Raw genomic sequence first — 22,038 nt, 5'->3', positions numbered from 1 at the left:
TAACTGGGGGCAGGGCTAGGTAGCGGGCAGAAATAGAGTCCCATGGAAGAGGGGGGACTGACAGGCTGAGCCCCCCGCCGTGGCAGGGCCCCAGCTCTAGTGGCCTCAGCCGGGGGCACAGCCACAGGGGGCACACAGCCCCCCCTTCCAGAGCTGGTTGCAGCTGTGGGATGGGGGTGCGTGGATCCAACTGCAGCCCCCACCAAGCCCTGGCCACAGCAGGGGAGGAGGGGGAGTGGGCACATGGCCCTGGGGGGCGCATGGCCTCAGGTGCAGCCATCACGCAGGGTCGTGCAGCCCCAGATGCAGCCCCTGGTGAAAGCTGTGGGGTTTGGGCACATGGCCCTGGCTGTAGCCCCCACCAAGTCTGGGATGCCACGGGGCTGGAGTACATGGCCACGTCTGCAGCCTCCAGCTGAAGCCACAGGGCTGAGGCGCCTGGCCCCAGCTGCAGCCCCCCGGAGGAATATGCAGGGCTGGGGCATGCGCTCCTGGCTGCAGCCCCAGCGGAAGCTGTGGGACTGGCGCTGCAGGGTCCTTGTTCCAGCCAGTCCTAGTTGCAGATCAGGGGTGCACAGTCCCACCTCCTCCTCCTGAAGCCCTAGGAGTCACAGAGGTCCGGTAAAGTCACAGCCTCCATGACTGCCGTGACCTCCATGACTAAATCATAACCGTACCCAAGACGAGATGGACAGCTGGACAGGAGCTGTGCTAACAAACCTTCACCCTGAGATGGGCCGAGAATGGCTGGGATGGATGAAGGGGCCAGACTAGAATAATTTTGAACAGACCTTCACAGTGCATGGGGCTGGGTATACAGAAACAAGCTAATGAGGCTCATAGGGAGGGGGATGGATGGGCAAAAGGGCAGAGCTGGAGAATCGTTCTCCTGCAGAGCTGTCGAGAGCAGTTCGGATGGGTGAACAGAAAGGGGCAGCAACGGAGAGGCCTTTGCCAAGCTGAGAGAGGCTTGATATGTACGGGAAGCGTAGCACCCGTGGAGTTCTGAGAGCTATATCCTTGGTCAGGATTGTGGTGGCTCTTCCCATGCCTCTGAGAAGCGACGAATGCATCTGACTTTAATTACTCTCTCCCTGTGCATATCAGATGCTCTTGCACCTTCTTCACATGAATGCTGATTAATTGCAGGGTTAGGTTCTGAGGCAGGCTGGACCACATTATTTCTGATGTTTGCTCTTTTCAGTGGGAGAATAAATGCCATGAATCCACAGTAATCAGCAGCTTTTAGCTTGTCACTCTTATGACACTCTTTACTTAGACCAGGAAATGGCAAATGTGGTGGAAATAAGAACTTTATTACCCTGTGTGTTTTTTTGATCTCTTCCCAAAGAGGGAGGTGGGGAGAAGAGTTGGTATCTTTCAAACACAAGGCAGAGAGGGGTGTGTGGGAAGCTAGGGCTGTTTATTTCAATCTCCTCCCTTTAATCTGAGGACCTTTGCTTGGCCACATTCATCAAAAGGGAGGAGAAGAATTGAAGTGCTCTGTTCCTTACTTAGGAACAGGGATGGTCATAGAAAATGTGATGGGACAATACCCATGTTTGATATTTTAAAGAAACCACCTGGAAAGGAACTTTAAGGGCACCGTGTTAAATTGCTAATTTGCACCTCAGTCATTCGCAAGCCAATCGGGCAGTGGTTCTCAACCTTTCTGCACTACTGTACCCCTTTCAGGAGGCTGATTTGTCTTGTGCACCCCCAAGTTTCACCTCACTTAAAAACTACTTGCTTACAAAATCGGACATAAAAATACAAGTGTCCCAGCTGACTATTACTGAAAAATTGCTGCCTTTCTCATTTTTACCATAGAATTGTGATATGAAATGACTGGAATACAAATATTGTACTTACAAGTCATTGTATGAAATTTTAGTTTATACTGACTTCGCTTGTGCTTTTTAGGTAACCTGTTGTAAAACTAGACAAATATTTAGATGAGCGGATGTACCCCCTGGAAGACCCCTGCATACCCCCAGGAGTACACATACCCCTGGTTGAGAACCACTGCCATAGGGTGTGACCCCTGTAGGAAAGGTGCAGCTGCCAACACAAGACTAATGAGGGTGCATGCTGCTTCTTTTCCTAGCAGCTCTAAAGTGCCAAGGCCCTAATCCTCAAAGGTATTTAGGCTCCTAACTTCTGCTGAAATAAATGGGAGTTGGGTGCCTCATATTTTCAGGGCTCTGTGCCTAGAAGCCTGCCTTGATCCATGCTGGTTTGTGGCAGCAGAATGGCGTAGGGACTAACTCAGCCCTCAGCCTGGCTCCTTGGGGCAGGGTTTCCCCTGCGTACATTGTTATTGTTATTAAATGTTTAGAACGTGTCAGAGCTCTGCCTGATGCTTTACAGGGGACATGAGGACAGGGTCCCTGTCCTGAAGAGCTTACATAGCATGTCAGGCAAACACATGAAGTAAAGAGACAAAGAAAGGATAGAGGGCAAGTGCGTTAAAACAAATAGCGAATAGGTGAATTGTGTCATCGTAGTGCTTCGAGGAGACGGAGGAAAGGAAGAGAGAAGCAGTAGCCAACCCAGGCGTGGAGTGAGAAGGGGCTATTTGGGTTTGTTACATGTAGACACTGTCTCTGGACGTGTCTGCATCTCCCCTGTATTTCTTTGTATTTGTGATGGCTAAAGGTAGGAAGGGAAAACTGACAGGGAAAACGGTCTCCAAGCCAGTCCCAGCAGTAGATGAAGATCCACCCCACTCTTGATTGGGCCTCCCCACGATGCACACGACTGGGAATATGTGACTGCATTGAGTGTATTTATTATTTCCATTCCAGGAAAGCCTTGAGGCCCTAATGAAGGGCAGGGCTCCATTGTGCTGGGCACTGCATGTATATTAGAAGAGACAATGCCTGCCCTGAAGAGCTTGCGGCCTAAAGGGACAAGAGAGAGGAAACAGAAAAGTGAGGTGACCTGCCCAAGGTCACAGCTTGGCCTAGAACCCCAAGCACCTGAGTCCCAGTCTAGTGCTTTAGAGGCTGACCCCCATGCTCCCCCTTACACTTGCTGTGAAAATCTGTCAAGTAGGCCCTATGGGTTCCCTGGGCCAGGGGGCCTTGTTCTCCTCTCCTTTTTCTAATAAATTGGCAAGCTCAGCTGCAGGCCCGGCCCAGCCCCATCAGCTCAGGTGGGAGCCTCTTTCACTGCATTCCTCAATGCCCTGCTAGTGATCTAATTACCATCTCTTAGCTCAGTGAGAGGGCAGCCCTCAGCCTTTCAGTAGCAAACATCTGGTGTACAGCATGTGGCTGGCTGAGAGACACAGGGCTGGGGCTTGCCTTTCTCCACCTCCTGCACTCTACTCTGATCGGGGACGTAACAATTAGTGAACCTCCCTCCATGGTCTTACCCAGCTCACCTATTGAGTCCCAGGAAGGTGGGCAGGCTTGCACAGCTCACCCCAGGAAGAAAGTGTAATTAAGGTCAATAAGGGTGTTATGGGTCAGGGCTAGGGTGACCAGATGTCCTGATTTTGGGGTCTTTTTCTTATATAGGCTCCTGTTACCTCCACCCACCCCCTATCCTGATTTTTCACACTTGGTGTCTGGTCACCCTAGTCAGGGCAGTGGTAGGGGAGACAGTGAGAGTTTGATGGTGGCCATAATTAGGCAGCTGTGGAAGAGAAGCAGCTAATGAAGGCAACTGCTAATAAAGCCTCTTCCTGAGCAGCCTTCTGGCCTTTGTAATTGAGGGATTTGCAAATATCGCCTCCACATTTACCCTGTAATGAACAGGCCTCAGGGTGGAGGCAGGTCTGAGTCAGGGTGCAACCCCCAACCACTGTTTGATGGAGTTGCACGCAAGGGGCAAGAATTTGCTGTATCTACAAGCAGCAGCTAGGGAGCCCTCTCATGGCATCTGGTCAGAGGAGACAGGCCCACCTCTCCTTGTATCTTGGGAGGGGTAGAGGTGAGCGATTAGGGATACCAGACTGGATGGGGTGGTTGGCCTGGAGGGTCAGGGTCCAGGGATGGGATAAGCCTTTTATTCCCAGGTCTCTGTTTCCCTTCAGCCCAGTTGTTGCTGTCTGATAGCTGAAATATATTGGTGGGAGGGTCTCAGGGGCCAGGTCCACATCATTAAAGTTAGTCTGCTCTCTGGCACTAATTATACCCTTGCACCCTGTTGTTTGCCCCTTCTGTGCCCTCCTCACACCTGCTTTGCTTGTACTCTCAGTTGGGATGAGTCTGTCCTGGCTGTACCACCTTTCCAGCATTTCTACCTCCCTGCCTGCAGCGATACCATCGCCGTGGTACCTTTTATGGCCCAAACAGTTCTTGTCAAATAAATGCTTCCATCGGCTTTCATTGTCCTGAGCTTACACCTCTACCGTCTCTAATACTGCGGGAGATCATTGCTACACATCCAACTCCCCCACCCTCGTACTGCCATTACACCCACCCAGTCCTGGTCCAGTTCCTCCCCTTCTCTTCCCTTCCCCCTCTGCTACCTACTGGCCCTTGGGAGAGGCTCATTCTGCGATAGCTGGTCATGCTTCTGTCACTTGATGGGCCTGGTGCACACTACTCACAGGCCACTCTGCTCTTGACACACCTGAGGGCCTGAGCATGGTTAGAGGGGTGCTGGGGGTCAGCGGGTACTCCCCCAGCCCAGCAGGCTCGTGGTGCTCTTTTGCTAGAGAGGGGATGATTTTGCCCAGAGCGAGTAGGGTGACAGCAAGGGATGGGGTGGAAGAGAGCTAGAGACACAGTACAGGAGGCCAAAGGGAAGGAAAGCTGAGGAAGGACTGGATTTCTCCATGTCCCACCATCCCCCTCTCCACTAGGCTGGTGGGAGAGGACCTGAGGCTAACTATGGTTCTCCTCTGGTCACATGACCCTCCCTGCGCTCTCTGCCCCCATTTGATTCCCTGGGATTCCTTTGAGTGAGGCTGAAAGCAGTTGGCAGAAACTTGTACAGCAGATGCTTCGGTTTCCCACGCCCGCCTCTGCCTTGTGCAATCCCCCTCCCCGCCCCCCAGCATTGCAGTGATGTCATCATCATCCCAGGCCCTGGGAACTTGCATTGTTAGCTTAGCAAATAGAGAAATCCCCACTCAAGCATTGCAAATGAGGGCAGAGGGGGAGCTGGGGAAGGCACAGGCCACTGGGGGCTGCGAGGTCTCTCTCCTCTCGCTGGCTCTCTTTGAGTTGTCAGATGAATTCAGTGGTTAACAAAGAAAGAGAGCTGAGCTGCTAGCGCAGCTGGTGAGGGTGAGGGGGGAGGGCAGGAGTGTGGCTGGCAGCTGCCCCTCCCACCCCTCTGAGTGGCACCAATATAATGCACACGTGAGCGGGAAGCTCACAATGCCCGCTGGGTTGGCGATGCCCAGAGCTCACTTTGTACCCAGCGGCCAGATTGTTCTACCATGGCAAGGTACGGTGACAATGGCAACACCACGCTGTGGGCTGGTCTACACTAAGGGGAAAAATCGATATAAGATACGCAACTTCAGCTACGTGAATAACGTAGCTGAAGTCGAAGTATCTTATATCGATAACTTACCCCCTCGGGGCGATCGATGTCCGTGTCCTCTCTCTCCATGCCGCCCGCCGCCACGGGCGGTGGGGTTACGGAGATTCGAAGAGATAGAAGAGCGGGGATCGTATATATATCGAGATGAGATATATCGCGATATATCCTGAAAAAAAAATCGCTACCTACCACCGCGTAGTGGTGTGTAGGTAGTACGTACCTGTGATGCCATCACGCCTTCTGAGAGGGGCTTTCTCCTTCCCACTGAGCATTGTTATTTATTATAGTTGCATTATCACAGAGCCTGGAGGTCCTGCTCAGGAGCCGGGGTGGGGAGAGGCTTGTGCTGGTGCAGCACAAACATGGGAAGAGAAGACCTTGCCCAGTGGAAGATGAGACAAAACAGTCCCATGTCATGCATGGTGGGAAGGAGGACAAGGGAAACCATGTCCCTGTTCTATCCCCCTATGCCATTCCTGGAAGCACCAGCACATGCTGCTGCTGGGCTGCCCCCTCCAGGAGCGAAGATGGTGGCGATGCTCTCTCCAGGCAGGCAGGTGGGTTATGGTGTGGCTCCCGCCTTTGGTAGCACTGGCCAGGGATGAGGAGAAAGGTGGGATTAGGAGTCAGGACCATTGAGTTGTATTGCCAGCTCTTGGAGAGGAGTATTGTCCACTGGTTAGATCAGGCGACTGGGAACCAGGACTTGTGTGTTCTATTCCTGGCTCTGCCATTGGCTTTCTATGTGACCTTGAGCATGTCACTTAACCTCTCTGCACCTCAGGTACCATCTAGAACCTCTCTGTCTCACATGGGGTTGTGAGGCATGTCTTACTCATGTTCTCCATTAATTACTTAATGGTTGTAGAGTGCTCTGAGGTTGTAAAGTGCTATATACATGCTATGTGTGAGTCACCCTCGGAACACACTTGGACATTCTCATGTGAAAAGGAGAAATCTCCCCCCACAGTAATCATTAAAATAGTATTAGCAAGTGAGGCAGATACACTTTGGGTGGGATCCACAAAGGTACTTAGACCCCTTAGTCCTGTTTTTAGGAACTATAGTGATCCACAAAACTGCTTGGCTGGCACCTAAACTCACTTGGCACCTTCTTTTTTTCCTCTGGGCATGTGTGCTGCAGCCTCACTTTAGGCCTCAGGCTGCTATTTCCTGCCTAAGCCCCAGAGCGATTCACAGAAGGGGAAAGCTAGGTGTTCAGCTGCCCAAGTCATATGCAGGGGCCCAATCCGATTAATAGCTGCTGAGCATGCTTCATGGATCTGACCCCTCAGGTGAAACAGGGAAGGAGTTCCCTTAGCCTCTGGTCAATTTCCTCTGTAGCTGGCAAAGGGATTTGTACAAGGATCAGCTGCATCTCAGCCCACACCGCTGTGCTATGGAATATTCTGATGTGGGGGTCCTGCAATAATAAATAAATAAATAGTAATTGGAAATATACCTATCTCCTAAAACTGGAAGGGACCTTGAAAGGTCATTGAGTCCAGCCCCCTGCCTTCACTAGCAGGACCAAGTACTGATTTTTGCCCCAGATCCCTAAGTAGCCCCCTCAAGGATTGAACTCACAACATGCTGGGTTTAGCAGGCTAATGCTCAAACCACTGAGCTATTCCTCCCCAAAGAAAGGTCTCTCTCCTGTTGAAGCTGTTCCACCTTAATTAAACAATTAAATATTAATTGGACCAGCGACAGTGGTAGAATGACTTTATAGTCCAGTGGTTCGGACACTCCCTTAAGTGGTGCCAGATCCCTGTTCAAATCCCTTCTTCCCCCTTAGGAGAGGGAGGGACTTGACCTGGGAGTCACCCACATACTTGGCGAGAACACTATCCACTAGTAAGCTCTCCCCCGCAGCTGTTTAGTTTCAAGTCCTGCATGGCACTTGGGTGGCTGAGCATCAATCTTCCCCAGCTCATGGATCACTGGTAGAACGAGGCACAGCCCTGCAGCGGGGACTTAGGTGCCTATCTTTGAGGGAGGGACGGGGCTTAGCACACACCTCTCTCTCCAGCGTCTCCCATTGTCTAGTTTAGGCGACTCCCTGCCTAGTGGGATGGCTTTGTGGATCGCAGTCAAAGGTGCCTGTGTCTCCCATTCGTTGTATAGGGAGCCTTAGCACCTAACTGGGGCTTTGTGGATCTCAGTGTTGCCATGATTTAAAACATAGGTGTCACATGTTGCGATACCAAAAGCCCTTTGTGGATCCTGCCTTCAGCATCTCCTCCTCGGGAAAGAGTCCTTCACGTCCCCAATAGAGCCCTGGGGAGGAATTGAAACTGTCCCAGAAAGTGCCATCGGTCTGGAGACTTGTTAAGCAAAGAAAGGGAGTCTGATATAATGGGCCAGACCCAAAACGGTGTGGTTCTATTCACAATGGAGTCAGTGGAAAGACAGATTTGAGAGCAAAAAACTGGAAAGTGCAGAGAAGGGAGCAGAATAAATATACTATCCCTGCTCAATTGCCAAGCAGGTCAACAAGCAGAAAAATACCCTCACTTGCTAGGGAGCAGTTATATTCATAGAACCCTGTTTCTTCCTCCTTCTAGACCCTGCCTCCTCCCAGCATTCCCACTGAACTCCATTTAGCAGCTTCTGGGCATGCTCAGCTTCTCTGTGTTCTGCCCTTTCCTGAGGAACAAGGAGTAGCTAGACTCCTGCTGCAGTGACCTTAATGCTCTCAATGGAAACTCTCTTTTTAGAGTGCAATGAAGCAGTTTAGGAGTGGGAGAAAGATACAAGGAAGGAAGGACAAGCCAGGAAGCAGATCCCAAACGAAGTCCAACCCCCAGTCAACATGGACCCAAAAGGTATTTCCAAAGGTATTTGAGATAAGCTACAGATGGTCACAGGAAAATGGTGATGGTTTCTTTGGTGTTTCTGAATGATACAGAGATAAGGCTGCGTGGGACCCTGGCTGGGCAATCTGTACTTGGGGAGAGCCCACAGTGAAGTAACTGGATAAGGTGTTATGTTCTCTGAGTTAGGCTGGTAGTATGGAAAACATAAGCTTCAAGGAAAGAGGAAAGGACTGGGATGCAGAAGGGCCTGAAATAGCAACGTTCCTAGTTGCTTTAGCAGGAGATTTTGCCTGAGCAAGGATCTCTAGCTCAGAACCCCCGCATATTCTCAGCTCAGTCTGAACCTGGGCCTGAATTTTGCAAATCTATCTTTGTAGTAGCCTGAGCCAAAATCCTGGCTCCAAACACTCTCAAACTTGAGGGTGTTCAAAATCTGTAGGTTGTAGCTTCTACGACAGACTCCAGACACGCTAGCCTGGAATCCTGAGAAGACCATGGTGTCTTAAGATGTCCTGGAGTTTAGGCCTGGTGAACTTTCTTCCTCTGCATTTTCTCAGTCTGGTGCATTGTGTGTATCTGTGCTGCTGCTCTATTACTCAGCAAGGGCTGCAGTTCAGAAATATGAACTGCCCTTCTCCTTCATGGGATGAAAGGGTTGTGACGGCAAATCTGCAATCTACTGGTGGGAGAGGAGAATGCTGTGACTTGTGGTTTGTCTGCACATGTCCGTGCACAAGGAGGGGAGGTGGAAAAGGAAAAGTAGAGGCTGCAATTTTCTTTCATAATGAAGAACTTTTGCCAATCTGTTTGAAGAACAAGGAGAAGTCTTAATATATAGATGCAGGCAAGGAAAGCGTAGATCATTTTTTCTGTTTCACAGACTCTTTGAAGGAGGATCCAGAGAGGAGGAATCTCTGGGTCTAACTCCCCCCCTGGGATGGAGACACATTAGCTTTCAGACAGCAGAAAAGGTTATTTAATTGTCTGTCTCTTTAAAAGTGCCCTGGGATCTGCCTTTGCATGTGTCTGTATCCTGGAGAAGTGATAAATAAACAGTTCCTTCCTCCGGCTAATATCATTCTGGGGAGTATTAACAGGAGTGTTGTGTGTAAGACACGGGAGGGAATTGTCCCGCTCTACTCAGGACTGGTGAGGCCCCAGCTGTCCAACTCTGGGTGCCACACTTCAGGAAAGATGGGGACAAATTGAAGAGAATCCAGAGAATGGCAACAAAAATGATAAAAGGTTTAGAAAACCTGACCTGTGACGAAAGGTTAAAAAAACTGGGCATGTTTAGTCTTGAGAAAAGAAGACTGTGGGGTGCGGGGAGACCTGATAAGTCTTTAAGTATATTAAGGGCTGTTACAAAGAGCACCGTGATCAATTGTTTTCCATGTCAACTGGAAATAAGACAAGACATAATGGGCTTAATCTGCAGCAAGGGAGATTTAGGTTAGATATTAGGAAAACCTTTCTATCTGTGAGGATAGTTACGCACTAGAATAGGCTTCCAAGGGAGGTTGTGGAATCCCCATCAGTGGAGCTTTGTCAAACACCTGTCAGGGATGGTCTAGATTTACTTGGTCCTGTCTCAGTGCAGGGGGCTGGACTTGATGACTTCTTGAGGTCCTTTCCAGCACTGCATTTCTATAAGAGTTACCTATATCAGAGATGTCCAAAGCAGACCTCTGTGGAGGATGAAAGTTCCATTTTTGCAATGGATTTTGAGATTTTTCAAGTTTGGCTTCATTCCTAATTAGAACCCACCCCAAAATTTCAAAATTCTCTGCAAAGGGAAAAACTCTGGGGAAAGAAATCATTTGGATTTGATCAACAAGGCTTGTTTTTGTTGTGATTTTTATTTTGTATTTTGTTATAACAATACATTAGAATGCAAAATTTGTAAAAACTTGAAGTGAAAAGTCACTTCAAAATGAAAAATCAAAATGTTTTGTTGCAAAAATGTCAAAACATCCTGTCAGAACTCTTCCCCACCCACCCCTGGTTTTCTTCCAAAACAATTCTGGCGAAATTGACCTTATATCATGAAGCATATTGATGGAACCACATGTTCTGATGGACTAGAGTTCTGTTGAAGTTTTTCTGACCAGCACTAGTGCAAACTATGGTCTGAGAGTCATATAGGCCCCACTCAGCTCTCCAATGCTGCCTACGCAGAATGCTGGGCACTGCAGATCTTCTGATCTAAGCGTCCTGTGCTTGGATCAAGGCAGAGCACTGTATGTTGGGTTCTGTAGGAGCCATGGCCTGCAGTGCCACATGAAGGGGGCAACAATCTGCCCATTTTGTGCAAACTAGATGTTGCCCTGAGGCTCCAGGCCTGTTCTGAGCTGAGGTGTCTGTAGGAGGAAGCTGTCTTGGTGCCAAACATCAGAGGGGAAAAATACTATTTAGGCTGGAGAGGAGACAAGCAATTAACTAAGGTTTGTGAGGAACAGGAAGTCTTGGGATCTTTGCTTTTGTGATGCTGGCAGATCTGGTACCAGTTCATGCCATAGTCCCTACTTCTCAACTGAACACTGACAAACACATGGCTGGAATCGGATTGGTTCAGCTGCAAGCTACTATTGTTAAAATAGGTATTGCAGTTATAAGAGGATGTTTAGTGTTTAAACTTTATTGAATGCTTGTGAGTTGCTGCATGCATTAATCTCACTTATAGCATCTGTATCTCATATTGTAAAGTAATATTTAAGCATTTGTATTGTAAGCCTCTGTGACATTGAGAATCATCAGACAGGAGAGAGAGATTAGCTAGTGTAAAGTGCTGATCTCCCACAGAATGTTACGTCCTGGCCAACAAGGAAGGCCCATTGACCAGACAGACTATTGTGGAACGTTAAAGAGGACAAAAGACTTTGTGTCTCTGTTCTTTCATGCAAGTGGATAGAACTGGCTCATCATGGCTGTCACTTTGAATGGCTATTGCGTATTACATCAGTCTGGGAATATGTGCACCTACCTGCTGCACTGGGAAAGCCAGTGATGGAACAAACGAGGGCAGTGAGGTGCAGTATCAGATTTGACTGGGAAGGACCAAATCCAGCATAAGGTGCCTGATGCCAGCTCAGTGCATAGACAGGGAGAATGCTGCCATCTTCGAGCTTCTCTGTTTGTGGTACCTGCCACTGATGTACACGTAGCACTTCTATTTCCAAAAGTCACAAGCTGAGTTTGTTCTTTTTGGATGGACAAAGGCTGTTGTAAATACAAAAAACTTGGTTACTTGAAATCTGCACTGACCAGAAGAGCCCTGTGAAACACAGGCTGTGGCTGGCAGGGAGATTGTGCAAACACAGTCTGATATCAGTTTGCCACAGTTCCAGGTGCAAGTGAACCCAAAATGCAAGGCAAAGCTGAGATCGCTCTGCAGGGCCTCCCTGGAATTTTGCATGGAAACTATGGGGAATGATGAGTTTTGCAAGGTTTTAGAGCAGTGTTTCACAAACTGGGGTCGCCGCTTGTGTAGGGAAAGCCCCTGCTGGGCCGGGCCAGTTTGTTTACCTGCTGCGTCCGCAGGTCTGGCCGATCGCAGCTCCCAGTGGCCGCGGTTCACTGCTCCAGGCCAGTGGGAGCTGCTGGAAGCGGTGCGGGCCAAGGGACGAACTGGTCGCCGCTTCTAGCAGCTCCCATTGACCTGGAGCAGCGAACCACGGCCAGTGGGAGCCGCGATCGGCCAGACCTGCAGACAGGGCAGGTAAACAAACCAGCCCGGCCTGCCAGGGACTTTCCCTACATAAGCAGCGGCCCCAGTTTGAGAAACACCGTTTAGGGTGGGAAACATCAACCACTGGCTCACTGTAAAGGAGCTTGAATCTTTTGACAGACTGGGCTGAGTCTGCCCCAAATCCAGGTGTGTCACGAGGCTGAGGGTTTTGTCTATTATTTTTAGTGCCCCCTCCCCCCCCCCCCCCCAAAAAAAAATTGTACTAGGTGCTTTCAGTACAGATAAGAACCCAAGATCCCTGTCCCAACCAGCTTACAAGATGATGCAATAAGATGATACAGTCAGGAAGGTGCATTGCATGATGGACAAAACCCCCATTTTGAGATAAATGGAGAGGAGTAAGTAGAAGACATAGCGGGCATCATGGCAGAAGTTGGCCTTCAAGGAGGAGTTAAGATGCTGCAGGCATTTTGCATAACTCTGTGCATTAGTGGGTTAGTGCACTTCTTTCATGGGAACACATGTTCCTGCTTCACCGGGATTAGGGGTCTAGAAGGGATGAAGGATTCTAATTTCTGGGAGGTTCCTGCCTCCTGCTAGCCTGCATAGTCAAGGGGAAGGAGACATGGAGTTACTTGGGGTCTTCACTGCTTTAAATGAGATCAGATTCTGGCCCAAGCTGTTCAAAGAGGGAAGAAACGTGTGTTCTTCCTTTCTGGCTTCCAAGCAAACAAGCTGTGGGCCTAGAGCCTGCGATTGGCTCTTTGGGTCTGTTTTGTTTTCCATGCTCACAGGACGACCCATCCTTAAGTGTGCGTTTCACATGGGTAAGTTACTCCATAACAAGTACAATAGACCCAGGAGGACAACATCAGGTAGCACCTAGAGGAAGTCCAGTGGCCTTCCATAGAAACTTCAGCAGGGACTTCAGTCTGGCACTTGATCAGTCAGTGCTGTGGCCATGTGGGACAGCCTAAGAGCTTACAAACTGGTTGTAGTCTGGTGGCAGGGCACAGGGATTGAAGGGCACTTAGAAAAACCTCACTGCATGTCAAGTTCATGTTCCACAGCTTTTTGTGGGTATAGAACAGGGTAGAGGCAAGTAGATCTTCTCTTTATAGACTTCTATTGCCACTGATTACGGGACCCTTGCAGGAAGTGTAGTTTAGAGCAGCCCAATGGTGGTCTTACCTTGGAGCTACCTTTCCCTCCTTCCCTCTCCTCAGCTGTGCCAAGCCCAGGTGTTAAAAGTGCTGTACAAGAATTAACTAACCCTCTCGCTCCTCCTATGAGAGTGGTCCATGTTGTTAGCCCCATTATATTGGTGGGTAAGCTGAGTATTGAGGGAGAGGGCCACATATTGCAGTCAGTTACACTGGTACAAATCCAGAGTCACTCCAATGAAGCCAATGTAGCTATTCAAGACCTACACCCTCGTAACAAGGGAGAATTTAGTCCTAAATGACTTGCCCAAGGCCACATAGTAAGTCAGTGATGGAGCCAAGTGATCTGGCTCTCGACCCTCTGGCTCTAAAGCCATCATGATCCTCTCTCTGTTACTGTACTATGTAAGATCACAGAATGGTGATGATTCCGATCACGTGCCCTGCCTTGGGTGTGTGTATAGGATGAGTTTGAGAGGAAAAAACAGATAAAATAGAAGCTTGCAAAGCCCACGTTTTGAGGTAGCATCTGAGGAGGAATTTCCTGTCTGCCCTCCTGCTAGCACCCCAAGTTCAATGTCAAGGATGCAGCCTCATCCTGCTACCAGCCCTGAGAATCCAAAGCTGGCGACTGCTTTGCAGCTGTTACCAGATCACAAGCTCATCAAGCCTCCTCCTCCCCCGGCCCCTCGAGAAATCAAGGCTGGTGACTGACAGTGTTGGCTTGGCCTGTGATTCTGCGGTGTTTCTGCTCAGTTGTGTGAGGCTGTCATCTCGCTCTGCTGTCATCTTGGCCTGGCTTCTGAGCAAAATCCGTAGCTGATTACTGTGATAAATTAGCGCATTCAAATCTGGACACTCCTTTTAAGGCAGCCTGTTCATTGGCTCTGTTTTTAAACTTGTAGAGGCAGGTTTCTCCTAAACCAAGCAGACAGCTATGGGTCCTTTTCTAAACGATTGCCCCATGCCAGCCAATCAGGATGCAGCCTGCATCTGCTCCGCAGCCGTTAATCAGCAAATGAGCAGAAATGCTCTGGCTGCAGGGGTGTTAGTGCTGATCTGAGGGGGATTCATTGTGTGTTTTACACTTAGCTGCATAAATTAGTCGTTGCAGACATCATTCCCTTTTAATTCTGGGCTGCTGCTCTTGCACCGTTTCTACCCACAAGGCCCTGCTCGAGGTTCTAGCCTGGTGAGAGGGGTCAGTGAACCAGAAGCCTTAAGTTAATAATTACCGCTAGCTATTTTAGGGGGAAGAGAAAAATCCTGTTATTAAAGACGTGTAAATAAATAAAAGGTAGGCGAGGCCCGGGGGTGGCAAAGGTGGATCAGTTCAGGGTTGAGGTCTCTTCATCTAGGTCGTGGACTATTTGGTAATAAATAGATAGTTGTACCAGCCATTGACCAGCAAAGCTGCTTTGGCGGCGTGGTGACAAGGACAGACGCCACGCGGAAGCGAATATATAGATTTCTGTGAGAGTTGTTTGGCTCCGTGCGCCTTAAAACACATTTCCACAGACACGTTAAAAAGAAATAAATAAAAATAACACAGCTTCCCAGCCTGGCTTGTTTCTCGGCTCCTCACAATATGGAACATGACAGGGGATTTTCAGTGCTATTTCTGTACGTTGTGTCACAGCCTATATTTAAAATAGCATTTAAATCTGCCAAATGGTGCAGTGTTAAACGGCTGTCAGACTGAATTTCTCCTCCCACATACAGTATATTTCAACTATGGCTTAGAGACAACTAATGCAGGGCGTGGGGCCCGAAAGCAGTCTACAGGTATCCGAAGAGTGTTAACAGCACAGCGGATGTCACAAGGAAGCGTAAAACTAGGGATAAAATGAACAAAGGGCAAATTTAGGCTGAATATCAGGAAAAAAATCTTGACGGGGTGGTGGAATTGTCTCCCCAGGAAAGAAGTGGGAGGCCCACTGCTTGGGACATTTACATTTAGACTGGACAAAACACTGTGACATGCAACAGGGAAAGAATCCTGCAAAAGTCACTGAGTTGGGATTTGATGGAACCTAGTGGGGTTTGACATTGCTAATGTCTCTGAGTCTATGAAATGTGTGTGTGGAGGAGGGGGAATAGCGACCCTCTTTTTTTGGGACAGATGAGACAGCTGGATGAAATGAAACTGTAGGTGGATTCAGGGGTTGCATGGTGGCCCACGGAAACGGGGATGACTGTCTCACCGAGAAAACGGGACAAATTCTGTTCTCCCACAAAGCTAGACTGAACATGGCTTCATTTCCCCTTCTTCTCTGGTGGCTTTGCCAAAATGTGACTTTAGAGTCATTCCCTCATGGTTGAGTTTTGTAAGATCAGCGATTGTTCTATAGTACCCACATGAATCAAATCAAGAGAATTTCAACTAAGAAGCTGTTCTGCACTCTGTGACGCTAACCGGACGCTTTCCTGTTGGGAAGGGAAGGATTTGCTGAATTTCTTACCCTGGCCTGTGAAGTCATTGAGGCAAATGCTGCACTGGATTATTTATTGTATTACTGTTAAAAACAATTGAAGAGCCAGATTCTGCTTTGTTACACTGGTGTAAATCTGCAGGAACTGCCATGCGGTCAGTGGCTTTGCTCTGGATTTACACTGGCGTGTCAGAGAGCAAAACTTCTCCTGAGCTTACACGGGGAGGGTACAGGCTATTCTGAGTAGTTGGGGTGTGGGTGTGTTTCCATGGCCCTGAGTAGTAAAAGCAGATTTTGTCACAGCAGGTTTGGCTGTTTGGTTTTCTGCTCAGCAACGATGGTGTGCTTCTGGCTAGCAGCCCTGCTTGTGTTATTGGGATTGGTTTGCATTAATTGATATGGAGGCATTAATGAGTGGGACTGGATGATTTGAGATAGCTTAAGGGAAAATGCTGGAGAGGCTTGGGCCCCTGTATGCATTGCTCTCTCTCTCTTCTCTCCTTTCCAAATCACATTCCCCTATGGTCAATCCCTCTTTCCAGCCTGAAGAAGCCAAGCTTGGCTGGATCTGCACTGCCAACCTCCAGGAGAACAGAAATGGCTAAACACACACTGTTTGTCAAAGAGAAGGATCCCAGAGGCTAGTTGATAATGTACCTTGGGACAAGACTTCACTATCAAAACATGAATAATCTCCCAAACTAAAATTAATCCTCCTGGGTAAATACAGATGGGTAATGATAATAATAATTTGAGATATACCTATTTCATAGAGCTGGAAGGGACCTTGAAAGGTCATTGAGTCCAGCCCCCTTCCTTCACTAGCAGGACCAAGTACTGATTTTGCTTCAGCTCCCTAAGTGGCCCCCTCAAGGATTGAACTCATAACGCTGGATTTAGCAGGCGAATGCGCAAACCACTGAGCTATCCCTCCCCTACAATGTGGTACAATGTGATTCAGACTCTGTTACACTGAGAACATTGTACAGTAATCAATCCTGAACGGCATGAGCTGCGGGGGGAATGGAGGATTCCCCTGCCTAGGGGGCAGGGGAGGCCTGGGAAGGGTTTCCCAAACCTGAGGTTTAATCCCTCTGCTTGGATCCTGATCAATCAGCCCTGCCGGGGTGACTCCTATCTCCAGCTCAAAGATACTTCTGGATGCTCATTTATTTATAGATCTCTAGAACACACCAGACTCTGCCAAATTAGGGTTTCTATTTCAATAATGCCTAGAGGCCTCAAGCAGGTTAGGCCCCATCATGCTACGTGCTATACCAGGGGTCGGCAACCTTTGGCACACAGCACGCCTGGGTAAGCCCCTGGCGGGCCGGGCCGGTTTGTTTACCTGCCGCGTCCGCAGGTTCGGCTGATCGTGGCTCCCACTGGCCGCGGTTTGCTGCTCCAGGCCAATGGGGGCTACAGGAAGCGGCGTGGGCCAAGGGACGTGCTGACCACCGCTTCCCGCCGCCCCCATTGGCCTGGAGTGGTGAACCGCGGCCAGTGGGAGCTGCGATTGGCCGAACCTGCGGACGCGGCAGGTAAACAAACCGGCCCGGCCCGCCATGGGGCTTACCCTGGCGAGCCGTGTGCCAAAGGCTGCCGATCCCTGTGCTATACAAACATATGGCCTATGTCCATCCTTGCCCCTAGGGGGAGTTTTTTCCAGTGAAGTGTTCTGGGAATCCCCATACAAAGGCCTCATCTTTCCTGATCCCTGTGCAGCTTCCTTCATCTGAATGCTGATATTTAACAGTCTTTCTGGGTTGGTAGAGTTAACTTGCTTTCTGGCAATTCACATCACTGCTTCGATTTCACACAACCGCCAGCAAGGGCTTTAAAAATGCCCTTCTGCATTCATCTTGTTGAGAATCAGCGAACTGCTAGGGGGGAGGGAAGGGACCATTGCTCAGTGACGGGAAGGGAGTTCTTTCTTTAGCTAGGGGATTTGTGGTGGCTTGAAGCTGAGCAGGACAGTGCCTCCTTCTCAGGCAGCAGCCCTCTCCTCCGTCCCCTCCCCGCTCACTGCTACAGCAGGGATACTGAGTTCCCTCTTCCAGAGCTGACCACATGCCAAACCCCCATGGTCTCACTCTCTCACTCATGTGGGGGAAGACTTGCATTCCCTTCTTGCCACAAACGAAAGTGTAGCGAGACCCTGGCTATCTCTTGGCGACCACTGCTGTGCAGGAAGCAGAAAGATTCACTCCCCACTGCCTGGTCCTGGCTGCTTGGTGGGAAGGGGTGAGGGATGCTGTGTGTGTTTATAAAAACTGTCTCTTTATTAGCTGAAGCCTGAGTCTCTCCTAGCAACAAGACTATTGGTCGTTTAGTTCTCTGGCCCCAGCGTTTTTCTCTTCCCTTCCCCTTCCTGTTGGGGCGATAGCATCGGCCAAAGAAGACCCTGAAGCTAGGATGTTTGTATGGAAAATTCCATAGTTATCAGTTCTAGAGCTCTGGAACTTGGGCTTTACCTGCAGTATAATTATCTGGATATTTACAGCCCTGGTCTGTAACACTACTGTCTAAAGATAGGTATGGCTGCATCATAGCAGTGTATTCGCACTGCTGGGGAGTCTATGCTCTTTTCCAGAAGCTCACCTAGCTCCCATGACACTTAATGCATGGGGAGAAGAACCCCCTTCCCCCACCCTCTGTGGTGGTTAAAAACTCTGCTTGGGGCACGTTTAATTTATTTGCTTGATTTGTTACAGAAGTTTTTTGTTTTTCTTTTATGCAACCTGAATTCCATCTGTTGCTGATTCTCTCCTCCCTCAAGGCTTTAAAGTCCATCTGGAATGCCTCCCAATACCCTGTGATTTTTATGAACAAAGAGAACTTGGTGTTCTTGGCAAACAGCACCAACTTGCTATCCATTTCCTCCACCAAACAATTAGTAAATGTATTATATAGCAATGGGCCTGATATGGACCCCTTAGGCTGGTCCAGTATTAACCTCCCTCACTCTGAGGAGTGGCCATTTCTCCACTGTTCATTGTTTCCTATTCCTTAGCCCAGTTTTAATCTATAAAAAGACTTCGCCCCTTATCCCAGAGTTACTTAGTCTCCTTAATAGCTCTCTCATAAGAGACTCACTGAGAGCTTTATAAAAACCCAGTAAATGATGTTTTCTGGATCACCTTTCTCTACTGTTTGAGTAACTTAATCAGGGAGCCCTACAAATTTAGAAAGAGAGTATTTTTTGCTTTACAGGATCTGTGTTGGATTGACCCAGTCAGATTAGCTTTATTCAAGTGCTGAGATTTTAGCCTTAAGTCAGTTCTCATGGCCAAATCCTTGGCTGATTTAAGTCAGCATAACTTCACTGAAGTTGATAGTGCTACATCTGCTCAAACCAGAGGGGGGTCTGGTCCTCAGTCCACTTCTTCTCCATGTGGCCTGGTCACCCTGAGTCTTCATGCTTGTTTCAAGCCATTACACCTCCCACTTATGCCCAAGATCTGTGTAAAGCCATGCAGCCTGCTTAGCAAAAGTGCTAACCAGAAACTCAAACCTACGTTGGTACAAAATTTCCTTTTGCCTTCAGAGCCCTATAAAACTGTAACGTGTGTCCCTTGCAAACTGGTATTTGTATGGCCTTATGGATGCTCGTCTGGATACCTTGAATTTCACTGAACAGGGCTCTGCTGAAGTGCCTCAACTCCCAGTAGCTGTGACCTTTCAGTGCTCAGAAGTTAAAAGCCAATAGGCAACCATCACACCAGCCTGTAAGATTTGCCCTTGTAACGCATGGAAACCAACCAGCTGTGGCAGGACTCAAACCTGCAATCTTCTGAGCTGCCATCAAACACCTTCGCCCTTAGGCCACACAGCTGTTCTGCTTTCAGTTGCTTTATGAAGGTGACGAATGTTTTGGCATTAATTTTCAGTCCCAAGCAAATACTTGTGCCTGTCCTTGACTGGAGCCAACACCTCTGTGCACTGAAACTATTCGTGTGTGTGTGTGTGTGTGTGTGTGTGTGTGTGTACAAGAGCTAGAATTTCTGCCCAGACATTCTAACAGCTGTGTGCACTATTTGAACTCTGCAGGTGTTTGTGTCCGCAAAGCATGGCGGCATGTATGCAAATATGCGGCTCTGCATGCGCTCATGGATCCCTGTAACAGACGCTGCTGCAAATTTGGCTGTTTATGTCTGTTGCTGTCAGTCACCTAAGGCAGTGTTTCCCAAACTTGGGACGCCACTTGTGTAGGGAAAGCCCCTGCCGTGTCCGCAGGTTTGGCCAATTGCGGCTCCCACTGGCTGCAGTCAGCTGCTGCAGGCCAATGGGAGCTGCTGGAAGCGGCGCAGGCCGAGGGCCATACTGGCTGCCGCTTCCCGCAACTCCCATTGACCTGGAGCAGCGAACCTCCGCCAGTGGGAGCTGCGATAGGCCAGACCTGTGGACGCGGCAGGTAAACAAACCGGCCTGGCCCACCAGGGGCTTTCCCTACACAAGCGGCGTCCCAAGTTTGGGAAACACTGGCCTAAAGGAAGGTTCCTGCTTGTCAATGAAACACTCCTGCAGGAAAGACTTGGCAAAGACATAGCAATTGCAGTAGTAGATCAGACCCCCGGGTGCAGCTGGTCCAGTATCCTGTCTAGAAGAGTGGCCAACACCAGGTGCTCAGAGGAAACAGTAGGAAGCCCCACAGTAGTCAGATGTGGGAATAATCTGGTCCTGTGAAAGTGTTCCCCAAACCCCTAATAGTTAGAGACTGGCTTAAGCTAGAAAAGCATGAGGCTTTTTATCTCCCTTCCAAAACTTATTTAGCATCTACTATTCTAACTCTGGGTATTCTTGTAATCCATGTTATCTATCCAGTCCTTCTTTGAATCATGCTACATTTTTAGAGAGAGAAACCTGTATAATTCCTTCAGTGCCAGCTCTGCTACGTCCTTATTATCTGGCCAGTTTAAATAGACATCTCTGGCCCCTTCCGAATAGTCTGTGACTTCTCCTCTGAGAGCTCCTCTCCCTTCTCAATGTGTTTGTCTTCAGAAAGTTCCTCCCAGGTACATACAAATTTTCTCTAACATTGAATCGTTGAGGTCCTCCTCTTGCTACTGTTATGGCTGCTTCTGCTTCTCCTTTCCGATAATATCCCTGTTACAATGAGGTGACTCGCTCTGTGCACAGAATTTTAGGTGTGGCCCAGAACCATTTCCTCTGAAGTGGCTGCGCACTGCACTGATCAGATGGCCCTCACTTTGCACAACTTGCCTGAAAGCATTTGTTTGGTTCTCTCTGTGTAGTCTGGGGTTCAGTCTCTCTAACTATTCATGGTGTTCTCTCCCCAGTGGAGCCCAAATTCCTCTTGTCCTGCTCAGTGGTCATACGCCACAAAGCACGGAAGATATTTCCCACTCTCTCTTGAGTTCAGAGTCTTATTTCTTTCTCTCTCTCTCGCCGCGCTGACTCGTGTAGTTCATCTATCTGTCCCCTGCTCTGCCTGTGTCCAAATAATACAGAATTGCATCTCTTATTCCACTTCTGCGTCATAAGAAAACGTCATGTAGCTGATGGATTTCCGCTTTTTCCAGGTCACTGGTACAGAAAGTGCACAACATTTGTCCTAACTCTGATCTCTGTGGCAGTGTCCCAGCTCCCTCCCTCCACCCCCAGCAGCTTTCATTCTCAAGTTACCTCTGCCTTGGTGGTAATAGCAGCGGTAAATATTTATATTCTGGTGGTACCCAAAAACCCCAAATGGGGTTGGAGCCCCATTGTCATGGATGCAAAATCCTGTAAACAGGGACAGACCCTGCCCGGGATGGCTTACAATCACCAGTCTGTATCACTTCAGGTACAGTAGTTCTTCCCCTGTCCCCTAGTTGTGGGTCCTGTTCCTTGCCTGGTGTTTATATCAAAAACTTCAGCTAAACTTCAGGTAGATATTTTCTCCAGCAGCACCTCCTTGTCACCCTTACATAACTCTTGGGGCTAGTCTACACTTACCAGCCGGGTCGACGCGGTGAGTTCGACTTCTCGGAGTTCGAACTATCGCGTCTAATCTGGACGCGATAGTTCAAACTCCGGAAGCGCCAAGGTCGACTCCGGTACTCCACCACTGCAAAAGGCGGTGGCGGAGTCGACCTTGGAGCTGCGGACTTCGATTCCGCGGCGTCTGGACGGGTGAATAGTTCGAACTAGGGTACTTCGAATTCAGCTACGCTATTCACGTAGCTGAATTTGCGTACCCTAGTTCGACCCCGCTTCTTAGTGTGGACCAGCCCTTGGAGGTAGGAGGGGCGGGGAGAGGGCCTCCTCTGTTTTGACTAGTACTTCCTGTACCTCCCCCTCTGCTGACATCATACTTACATGTCTGGAGGGCTCCTAAATCTCCTCCACAGCCCATAAGTTTGGTTGTGTCATTAAGTGCTCTCAGCCCATTGATGCCTCCCTTTCACTGTATTTACTGATGGCTCTTT

The sequence above is a fragment of the Mauremys reevesii genome, linkage group 10 (assembly GCF_016161935.1).
Source record: "Mauremys reevesii isolate NIE-2019 linkage group 10, ASM1616193v1, whole genome shotgun sequence".
NCBI classification, from domain to species: domain Eukaryota; kingdom Metazoa; phylum Chordata; order Testudines; family Geoemydidae; genus Mauremys; species Mauremys reevesii.
The sequence above is the reverse complement of the archived record's forward strand: the minus strand, read 5'-3'. Positions refer to the sequence as shown.